Source organism: Artemia sp. Qi Xiang Cuo, chromosome 18 (assembly GCF_049724085.1).
Source record: "Artemia sp. Qi Xiang Cuo chromosome 18, ASM4972408v1, whole genome shotgun sequence".
NCBI classification, from domain to species: Eukaryota; Metazoa; Arthropoda; class Branchiopoda; order Anostraca; family Artemiidae; genus Artemia; species Artemia sp. Qi Xiang Cuo.
This window is the reverse complement of record NC_142811.1, coordinates 15,054,499-15,060,498: the sequence shown is the minus strand read 5'-3', so window position 1 is coordinate 15,060,498 and position 6,000 is coordinate 15,054,499.

Here is a 6,000-nt window from a genome sequence, read left to right as displayed (position 1 = left end):
TATGCCAACATCGTTCTTATATGCCCCCTGGGCATAACTTACAACCCTTGCCCTGAGGTTTGTGGTGGAGTGACCTCTTCAAAAACATATTTTCTATATAGAAATCAACTACGCTGAACAAAATGGCTATCTCGACATTTTGATTGGATGTGTTTCGGGAAATTGTGGGCGTGGAAGGGTTTATATTGTATAAACTAAATCAATAATACAAACTAAAGTTCTATTTTTTTAGTTTATCTGCTGAAAATGGTCCCTCTATTTGTGAAAGAAATATCCAGAGATTTTGGAACTGTTTTCACTGTCTCATAAAAGGATTTATCCCTATTGAACTTTTATTTGTTCGCAAATTCTGTTGATGCATCTACTGTTAACAAAATTCAGTTTTTGGTACCAAGAACTGTTTGAAAGTACAAAGGACAAAGAAAAGATATCTGACTATTAGAATTGGTTAAGTGAAAACTCACACAACCATATATATCTTGAAAAATCAGGAAAAATTGGGGAATAATTTTTTATTAAAAACACCGCCACATGCAGTTGTGTAATTGTTTTGTTGCAACAGGTGCCGATTAAAAAACAAAACGTGGGTAAAAAAATCAGCTAAAAACAAAAAAAAACATGTGGCATGAAACAGATTAAGAAAGTGCACTTTTCCTTGGAAGGTGTTGTTGTCTTTGAGCACTGTAGACTGTAGCGTCTTCTTTTTCCAAACATGATACACATGTCATACTGCGTGTATAGACTCTGAGCATATACATCACAACCTTAGGTCAATAACTACTTGAGAAAGGCTTATCCACAGCTAATTGAGCTCTTGCTAATTCAATACTTTTGTGTCAGCAAGGATTCGGAAACTTTAAGCCCTTATTAGCAAACCCTTCCCTAAATCTAGAGTGTCCAAAACTCCGCATTTGTTTTATTTTAAACTAAAAGGAATGAGAAAAAATACCAGAGGAATGTCACTAACAAATAAGGAAAAAATAGACAATCCCTGACCTACAAGCATACAGTGCATTTTGTATCCTATTCATATTGTTCCTTATCGATTGACAGAAAACTGATTAATTGTAAATCAAACTTTTCCCCCTTAGGACAATGAAAGGGGAAATCGTAAATCAAACTTTTCGAAAAAGAAATTGAAAGGGGACAATATTCCTTTTGTAGTTGTTTTATTCTTCTAATGGCATTTCGAAGGCCTAGTTCCCATGTGGGAGATATGGGAAACTAGTTGTGATTGAGACAAAAAGTATTTTTGTACCTCAAACTGTAAAATTAACATGATGGTTTAAAAAAGGGGTCAAACCTTAATTTTAATAAATTGTACCCAATCTTTGGTACAGAAGGTCAAAAATTCACATGTTGTCTGAAATCATAAGACTAAACTCTTGACTGTTCATACAATTTGGTGGTGTGCTAACCGATTATGAGCCAAAGCTGTCTGTAATCCGAAATAGGAAGAAAAATCCAAAATTCTGCAGAAAAATATTAAACCACAGGGATGCTAATTAGAGGAACATAGTCCCCCTGCCTTTTGAAAAATAACTTTTTAGGGTGTTTTCATTGATAGAAAAAATAGAAAACGAATTTAATTGCCCCCCCCCTCCTCAAAATTCTGAAAACAACCTTTTATGTGTCTTTATTTCTTTTTTAATTGAAAATTCCTTGCCCCTCTATATTTTTGTGAATTTTCACCCTGTTAGAATGCTTCACTATATTAAACTACTAAGTTACTATCATTATTATTACAGTGATGTGTATTGTAGTCAGTAAACTTTTATTTTTCAAAATTGAGCTATCAGGCCAACAACTCCATCGCCATTTGTGGATCCGGCGGGAGATCAGGATGAAGACAACAATTTCTGTCTATAAAATGGCTGTTAGATCTGTTCTATTCTGTGTAGTCGAAAATTGGCCACTGAAAACGCTTCCTCTCCATGATTTGGAAGACTTTGACCACAGCTATCTACGAAAAATCCTAAGGATTCGATACTCCGACAGAATCTCAAATCTTGATGTGCATCACCGCTGCTGTAACATCGAACCCGCCGCCATGATTGTCAAACACAGAAGACTGCGCTGTCTTGATCATGTCCTTAGAACACCCAATGGCCGCATCATAAAGCAAGTGCTTCTAGCTGCTCCGTTTCCAGATTGGCGAAGGTGACCTGGCGGTCAATTTAAGAATTGGTGGACAACTGCCAAAAATGACCTCGACCCCATTGGCGGATTTCGAAAGTTTGGCAGAAAGTGGGAGAGCTGCTGGCTAATTCGGCTCCTTTATGGACCGCGGATAATCCACAAAGCAGATAATCCTTCCTTGAATAAGCGAGTTTTTACTGCATATACCTAATTGAAACCACAGTATTTAGCTACACATTTTTTTTATTGTTATTACTTAGTGACATTTAATTTTCAAAGATGGTTATATATTTAAAACCCAATGATAAAAGCTGTTTATGTTGAAAGTTTAAAAGCCTTGATTTCCCTTCCCGGTCCAATTCTGGGCGTAAGGCACCCGGTTTCATTTTGAACAAGACGCTATTTTGCAATAAGGACCCATTTTTAAAATTTGTGTACACCAGTGGCACACACGACCTGTGGCAGAAGTTTGCGGTATAAAGAGATGCGGTGTGGTGAAAGTCTATCATGCGGGGTAAAAGAAGCAGCGCTCTGAAATGTACACCCAGTTGGGAAGAGCTGGCTGCCCCTCAATATTGACGTCGAAAATGAAGGAAATTTCGACATAAAAATTATTAAGAAATATTATTGAAGCATAGAATTTAGCATAAGAGTTGAACATGCAAATAGTAAATATACCACATTTGTGTGTTTAAATTGTTTTCTATTATACTATTGCATTCCAAGCTCCATTGTAGTGTAGAATAATAAGGGTGGTTTACACCTCGACTGATTATAATTATTGACAGTAAGAGGTGAATTTTCAAGACGTTGTTTGTAATTAATTATAAGTTACAGGCGATCACGCAGTGCAAAAGGATAACATATAATAACAAATAAACAATATATAATTGATTACCGCAAATTGAACTTCTTGGAAACAGTTTGTGTTGATTGAAAAGTAGGACATCTGCAATCTGCGAAGAGAATATTAGAACATAGGCTTCAAGATAACTTTGTGTTGCTACGAGTTGTTAGTAGTGTAGGTTAATGCGATGGTGGTAGAAGATATTAGCATAGTCATCCAATAAATAGCCTACTTCTTTATAGAGCTAAGGAATTAACTGTCTCGTTACTTATCTGTTAGCCAGTGCACACTCGAGAATTTGGATCTACAGGCACAGGGTTGAAACAACTGAGACGCTTGGGAGATATATAGGATTTATTGGATTATTTGCACATTAGGCGGGGGGGGGGGGGTAATTATAACGGGGATGTATGCAAAAATTTAACCTAACCTAAATACCAACTAAATATAGTAACCGAAATACCAACTAAATATTTATGAAAATATAGCTACAATGTAGTTTTTCACTGAGCCGGAGCTAATTGTCTCCGTATACAAACAGCAATAAATCGGTTAGTATCTGATTTTATAGATCCAAATTCTCGAGTGTGTACTGGCTAACAGATAAGTACCATCGTCCCTCATAAAAAGGCTACAATATAAAACATTTCTCCCAAAAAAATTTCTATTTGTAAAGAAAGGAAAAGTCTATAGGTAAGCTTTCTATTCTGTTAAAATTTATTATGTGTCATTCAAGTCCGGGTTTCAATAACAAAAAAAATCTTGATATCTTTATAATCACGATATCTTGTTATCGTGAAACTTAAATAAACCAAAGACGAGTCAAAGACGTATGCAGGAGTGCTCAGGGCCTACCCCCCCCCCCTAAAATCCTAAACTCTCCTGAAATTTTAGGCACTTCTTATTGAAATTCTCAAATATTGTTTATTATTTTCTCCCCCCCCCCCCTAAAAGTTCCTACACACATTCCAAGCCTGTCTCTGTTCTTATCTTTTGCTAACGAGAAATTAATCCTATTAATGAACTGATAAAACTAGTAGTGAATTCAAAATATCAAAGTGAATTTCTATTAATTATAATTGCGACATTGGAAATCACCCATAGACAACCGCATAGAATAGTTAAAAAAAAACAACACCAAGCTTAATAAATTTGTTTTTCCCCTGATCGGCCTCATATATCGTACAAAAAAATTACTAAACGGTCGGGACTTCTCGTGTATAAATGAGGAACTTTGTCAACTTGTATGGTTTTGACAAACTTGATTCACATATGTCCCCACGATTGACTGGAAACAAAACATCAAACGAAAACCGTCAGAGTAAGTCTAGAATAACTTTTTGTGATGATTTTTTAAAAATAATACTGCCTAGAAATAAATGGTGTAGTAAAAACATGCTCCTGATAATATTACTAGGCATGTACCGGGTGTTCAAGGAGGGGGACTGTAATTTCCCTGTGCAAGGTTTTCAACCATGGTGATTCCAATGGTACACTTTTCATTTTGATCTGAAACCATTTTCGAGGGGTTCTAGGCTTTTTTTTCAATCACCATAAAATTTGTTTGACAATAAACTTTTGCTTTTGAGACGAACCGAAATAATAGTTACAATTCCTGAATCAGTGTAAGATGGCAATTTTTTTCACTAGGCAGTTTTTTTTTTTCTAAACGTGTTTTTTAGCTTTTAGTTACTATGGGCTGTGGTTCGCTCTTTACTAGGTTGCTACTAACGCTACAACCATGATTACAAGGTATTTACCAGGTAAAGGGGAGTAGTAATGGGGGTGCTACTCCCGTACCCACACCATATATGGGCATAGAATACTGTACCCACACCATATAAGGGCATAGAGTCATTAGGGAGAACACGTGGTTAATGGGGTCAATGACCTAAATTTCACAACAACAACATCGACCTAGACATTCGCTGAGAGCGTGCACTTACAACAACATCGACCTTGGAACACCTGTGCTGTCGACCTCAATTCACCTATCGTGAATCAATAATTCCCCTTAGAAACAACAAATTAATTTCCCCTTCTTGACAGATCAATCAATCAACGACATCATCTGTCAGACTTTAAAAATTTCCGCCTAGAAACATTTCTCCAGGAATAGATCCATATCATTAATGTCTTTGCCTCGGGAACAACTCTTTTGGTCGAACTCCAAAGGATATTAATAACCAAAGGCCATGGAAACAAATAGGCAAGAAACATCTTAGCGATGAATTGTTTTAGCGCGCGAGAAGGTTTCCTATTAATTTGAAATGCGTTAGCACAGAGATGCCAATAACAAAGGAACACGCTGAATTTACGTTTAGTGATTATTTGAGCGAAACCGTTTTAGACAGGTTATGGAACTATTTCGGCGAAACAGATAGAGACATTTTAAAAGAAGATTTTTGAAGAGATTTTGGAGGAGGTTTTGAGTGTGGTCGTTATAATAAACAAGTTTCATTTGAACAGTGTTGTGAGGTCCTCTAACCCAACCCCAAAGGGTTCCAATCCTCCTACCCCAACCCCGAAGGAAGCCCCCGGTCCTCAAAGCCCCCCAAACTCCCAAAGGCCCTCCACCGGTCCCCCAAAGGCCCACCCAGACCCCCAAATGCCATCCCCAGGCCCCAAATGTCCCCCAGGCTCCCAACTGTCCCCCGGACACTCAAAGGCCCCCCAAGCTCCCAAAGGGCCACCGGCGCCCCAAAGGCCCACCCAGACCCCCAAATGCCATCCCCGGGCCCCCCAAAGGCACATCGAGTTCCCAAAGGACCAACGGGGTCCCAAAGGCCCTCCACCGGTCCCCAAATGTCCCCCAGGCACTCAAAGACCCTCCCGGCGCCCCAAAGGCCCACCCAGACCCCCAAAATGCCATCCCCCGACCCCAAATGCCTTCCTCCCGCCCCCAAAGGCCCATCGAGCTCCCAAAGGACCAACGACCCTCAAGGGACCCACAGACCCTCAAATTCTCTCCCCAAGCACCCGTCTTTCGTAGATGTGTGTTGACTGAAAACGAT